The 5708-nt window shown below is 37.5% G+C and overlaps 1 non-coding gene across 1 annotated transcript; it reads right to left on the bottom strand.

Moving 5' to 3' along the window:
* Positions 1-3682: 3682 nt before the first annotated feature.
* Positions 3683-3786, bottom strand: LOC142875480 (small nucleolar RNA U13). Its single transcript, XR_012922835.1, has one exon. It is a non-coding gene; the product is annotated as a small nucleolar RNA U13 (small nucleolar RNA).
* Between the last annotated feature and the right edge of the window lie 1922 nt (positions 3787-5708).

The raw sequence follows: 5708 nt of genomic DNA, 5'->3' as shown, positions 1-5708 counted from the left end.
GTATACTTAGAGGTAATATTTTACTACCTAAAAGTAAGTTATAGAAACCTTATAATCATATTAGTTTCTTTATCCTTCCCCCTTTGTGTTATAATTGTCACATATATTATATCTATTTACATTGAAACATTGTAAACAATGTTACAATTTTTGCTTTCAATAGCCACATATATTTCAAAGAATTTAAGAGGAGAAAAATGCTCTATCCAGATATTTATCATTTCTTTTGTTCCTTATTCATTACTTTATTCCATGTTTCCCTTTGGTCTAGTTTCCTCTTAACTTGAAAAAGTTTCTTTAGCATTTATTTTAAAGCAGGTCTGTTGGTGGTGAATTCTCTTAGTTTTCCTTCATCTGATGATGTCTTTATTTTACCTGCATTCCTAAAGGATATCTTTGCTGGATATAAAATTCAAAGTTGACAGTTCTTCCTGCACTTTATTTATTTATTTATTTTCTCCTAGCACTTTAAAGATGCTGTCTCATTGTCTTCTGGGCTCTGTGATTTCTGGTGAGAAACCTACAGTTATACTTTTCCCTTATGTGTAATTTAGCATTTTTTTCTTCTAGCTGCTTTTAAGGTTGTGTCAATCCATTTTGCATTGCTATAGAGAAACACCTGAAGCTGGGTAATTTATAAAGAAAAAGGGTTTATTTAGCTCATGGTTCTCTAGACTGTATAAGCATGTTACCAGTATCTGCTTCTGGCTTCAGGGAGCTTCCAATCAAGGCAGAAGGCAAAGGGGAAGCAGGCATGTCACATGGTGGAGAGAAGGAGAGAGAGAGAGAGAGAGAGAGAGAATGAATGAGAATGAGCCCAGTTCTTTTAAACAACTAGCTCTAGTGGAACTAACAAAACAAGAACTCACTCATTATCACTGGGAGGGCACCAGGCCATTCAAAAGGGATTTGCCCCCATAACCCAAGCACCTCCCACCGGACCCCACCTCTGACACTGAGGATCAAATTTCAACATGAGACTTGGAGGAGACAAATATCCAAACTACATCATTCTACCCCTGGCCCCCTAAATCTCATGTCCTTCTCATATTGCAAAATACAATCACTCCTTTGCAAGAGTTCCCCAAAGTCTTAACACCTTCCAGCATCAATTCCAAAGTCCAGTCTCATGTGAGACTCAAGGCAATTTCTTTTTTTTTTTTTTTGAGACAGAGTCTTGATCTGTTGACCAGGCTAGAGTGCCATGGCATCAGCTTAGCTCACAGCAACCTCAAACTTCTGGGCTACAGTGATCCTCCTGCCTCAGCCTCCGGAGTAGCTGGGACTACAGGCATGTGCCACCATGCCGGCCAAATTTTCTGTTTTTTGTAGAGACAGGGTCTTGTTCTTGCTCAGGCTGGTCTCAAGCGGCTAACCTCAGGTGATCCTCCCACCTTGGCCTCCTGGAGTGCTAGAATTACAAGCATGAGCCACAGTGCCTAGCCTCTATTCGTACATATATATATTTATGAAATAATTCTTATTATTCACAAAATATATTCCTGAATAGCATAAAAATTAAGATATTAAATGTAGTGCTCAAACTTTCAAAAAAAATTGGCCATACATCTTTTTCATTTAAAATTTAAATTTTTAAAAATTATATATAATTTTTAAAATCTCATACATGCTTTAGTACTTCTTTGTTAGAAATTCTGAATAATAACTCCTAAAACTGTTAAGTAGGTAGAGAAGGATGAAAAAGGGTTTCCTAGGGATGAAAGTGGATGACAAGCAGCATAGGTACAATAGAGTCTGGAAAAGTGACCTACAGCAACCAGCTTTCAGGGAGGCTCATGGGAAACCTGCATGCATAGTAACACTCAGGTCATACAACTCCCAGTTGTCCATCAAAGTGGTTCCATGGTCATGTTTCAACCATGGGGAGGTCCTTATCTGGGCACTATAAAACATTTTTGAATGTCAAAACATCTGATTTAAAGTTTCTGTTCGGAGGATCAAAAGGTATAGTGGATATAGCATTCATTAAAATTGTTAATACATATATTAATACAATAATATTTATAGCATTGGTAAATATTTTTAAGTAGTACTCCTAAATCAGAAAAGTAGTGGGAAAGAGACCTTTAAAATCTTGTGGTCCTGAACAATGTTATATGAAGTAGAAAAAAAAAAAACTTTCCAGGTGTGTGTTTTGTTTCATATAAAAAAAATAAAATCAGGGATTTCTCTGATACTGTCCACCACGCAGGGTTTACTTTTCCTGATCTTCTGGGAAGCAAAAGGCGATTTCTCCTGGAGTTTTCCTGACAGTGCCAACTTACAAAATTCCAAGGCTTGACCGGCCCTTATGTTAAATTTTTCTGGATTTAAAGAAGATAAAGAAGATAAAAATACCCCACAAAACTTACCCAGGCTATGGGTCATTAAAGTTTTGACTTTGGTCCTCAATTTTCTTGCTATTATTTACTTTTTAGCTTCTTTAGGGTTTTTTTCTTCTGCATTTTGTCTACAATGTTAGTTATACTCAGTGGGAAAGGTTGACTGCAGTTGACTTACTCCCTCTTGGCTGGCATTGGACATCCCACATCCCATGATACTTCTAAAAAAAAAGAAAGAAAGAAAAGATTTAGAGATGGCAGAAGCCCCAAGAAGGTATATAATTTACCCTGAACTTGCTGGAAGTCAAAGAAAATAAATCTCATCTTGAGAAAGACCCACATTGAATAGAGAATGTGGAGGGTACCCAAAAAATTCCTTGACCAAGGGAGGCTGGGACCAAGTAAGATTCTCTTTTTCTTTTAATTTTTTCTCTTTTCTTTTCTTTCTTTTTTTTTTATTTTATTATTTTTGGACAGTTTGGTGGCAAACAAGTAAGATCTTGATTGTGACTCTGGCCTCTGATTTTTCCTGTGCCTGGAGTGAGTGATGAGAATACGTCACACATTGTGCCAGAGGCTGACGTGGTCAGCATGACCTCTCCCACAGGGATCAAAGAAGAAATATTTACCTCCAAATTCAGGAATTTTATTCATGCAGCATTTTACTTAGAGATGTCTGGAAATATCCAGATTTTTAAGAATGCTTGAAAATGTTAATAACTAGATTTTTTTCTTTGATCTTTTTAGTTTTCACCCAGGTATTTTACAGCAAATAAAAATAATTTTGAACAAAATTTACTATGTAAAAAACACATTTTTTTTCCCAAAAGTAAGTGAAACAATGAAAATGCAGAGGCCTCTTCAATTTATTAGCCATGTATGCTTCACAAGATCAGTGAAAGTGGATTCCTGTGCCAGGAGCAAAGTTTAATCTGCAGTTTAGTAGGTGGTCAGAATTAGGGCTGTGACAGGGGTAAGGGTCAGCCTGTGGCTGTGATGTGGTAGGCACCTGCTGGACATTCTGCCGTTTCGCCCTTTATAGAGGACCAACCCTTGGCCCTGCCCTTTAGGCAGCCATGTGGTCCCATCTGATCTCTTTCTCCTAGTGGCCATTGAACAGGCCAGGAAAGATATTTGATCTAAGCTGAGTACTATGGTTTGAATGTTTGTTCCCTCCAAAACTCATGTCGAAATTTAGTTGCTATTGTCGCAGTATTAAGAGATGGGACCTCTAAGAGGTGTTTAGGTCATGAGAGCTTTGCCCTTCTGCCATGGGATAATGCAGCAAGAAGGTCCTCACCAGTTGCCGACATCTTGTTTATTTATTTATTTATTTTTCACGTCGGACAGGTAATGTGCCGATGATGTAACAAGGTTTGAGGGAGGCACATCTCACACATCCCTGTGAACACCCAATCATCATGCTTATGAGCTACGAAAGGATCAGTTGTTGACATCTTAATCTTGGATTTCCCAGCTCCAAGAACTGTGAGCCAATACATTTCTGGTCTTTCTAAATTACCTGGTCTATGATGATCTGTCGTAGTAGCACTGGGCTACCAAGATTCCTCCAGGAATATAAACGAGGATAGATGCAAAAGATACAGATTCAAGGCTCATGGGTGGCCACCTTCTGCCCTGCAGTCTAGAGAGAGAAGAGGCACAGCTGTGAGAAAGAAAGAGGCTTTGAGAGAAATGAAATTGAAAGTCAGAGAGAGGGTGGGGGTGGGGGGGATCCTGGTGCTTCCACTCTTTGGTTTCAGTCCTGCCTGAGATGTAGCTGCATCTCTACCCATGGGTCCCACAAAACACCAGTTCCTGGATTTTTATGCCATTTCCCCTTTTAACTTAAGTTAGCTTAAGTTAATTTCTTTTATTTATATTCAAAAAGTACACATGGTCAAGAATTATTCCGTGACTGTGCTCAGAGACCAGGGTGAGGCCTAGCTGGGGAGAATATTTGATAATGGGGTAATAGAGTCATGTCATTAAGCCCCCATAAGATCAGATCTAGAACCCTAAATTTATTTATATTTATTTTATTAGCAATTAATCTTCCAGCTTAGAAATCCTTTGTGGACAGAGACTTTCCATTTTACCTTTGAACTCTTTACAAAGATCATTCAATCATTCATTGAATATTTATTGAATGTCTGTTACATACTAGAATATCATAATTTTAAAAAATAGCAATAATAACTTAAATTATCATTTTGAAGTACCTGCTTGAAATACATTATGTTATTTAATCCTTACAACACCCTGTACATTAAATATCATTGACCCAATTGTTAGATAAGAAAATTGGAGCTTAGAAAAGACAATTAACTGGCTCAAAGTATAGAACAAGGATTCATAACAGTTGCCTGACTCCAAATACTATATGCATAGAAAGAATAAACTCCAATTTCATTGGCCTTTTTTTTTATAGTTTCAAGATATTTGGGTGATAGAATGTTTATACAACCTGTAGCCCTAATGTTAGCAATCCTGTAAATACACGTAGTGGAAGAACTTGCCTTTGTAAAATGAGTCATTGAATTTGCCATATGACAGAAAGTCTGGCTGTTAAAAGGAAATATGATGAAATGTCTCACTCATCATTCATGTGGACAAGTTCTGAGGACTACACTGAGGTTCTTTGTAGTGTGATGCAAGAAAAATAAGGAGTTTGCAAAATAGCTTGTCTATGCCAGCTAAAACAGGTTAAGTCAATGTTCAACAATACTTTATTTAAAAAATTTATAAGTTAAAAATGCAGTGCTTTCTCCCTAACATGATAAAGGAAAACATAGTTCTGGAATCTTCAAGAAAAAATAATGAATTCTAAATAATATCCAATAGTGAAATAATTAAATGCATCCCCATCAAAACTGGTACAAAACAGGATGCCTGCTTTCATCATTCTTACTTAATGTTTTGACAGATTCTGTCACTTTATCCTTTTATCTTTGAGCTTCCCCATGCTTTATTTTAGTTATATTCTTTTTTTTTTTTTTTTGAGACAGATTCTCACTCTGTTGTCCCAGCTAGAGTGCTGTGGCGTCGGCCTAGCTCACAGCAACCTCAAACTCCTGGGCTCAAGCAATCCTTCTGCCTTAGCCTCCTGAGTAGCTGGGACTACAGGCATGTGCCACCATGCCCAACTAATATTTTTCCTATGTGTTTTTTTACTTGACCAATTAATTTCTTTCTATTTTTAGTAAAGATAGGATCTCGCTCTTGCTCAGGCTGGTTTCGAACTCCTGACCTTGAGGGATCCTCCTGCCTCGGCCTCCCAGAGTGCTAGGATTACAGGCGTGAGCCACCGTGCCCAGTGTTTATTTTAGTCATATTCTTATCACAGTTTTCCATAAAAAAAACACT

The sequence above is a fragment of the Microcebus murinus genome, chromosome 1, assembly GCF_040939455.1.
Source record: "Microcebus murinus isolate Inina chromosome 1, M.murinus_Inina_mat1.0, whole genome shotgun sequence".
Classification (NCBI taxonomy): domain Eukaryota; kingdom Metazoa; phylum Chordata; class Mammalia; order Primates; family Cheirogaleidae; genus Microcebus; species Microcebus murinus.
This window is presented reverse-complemented; position numbering and strand designations above follow the sequence as displayed.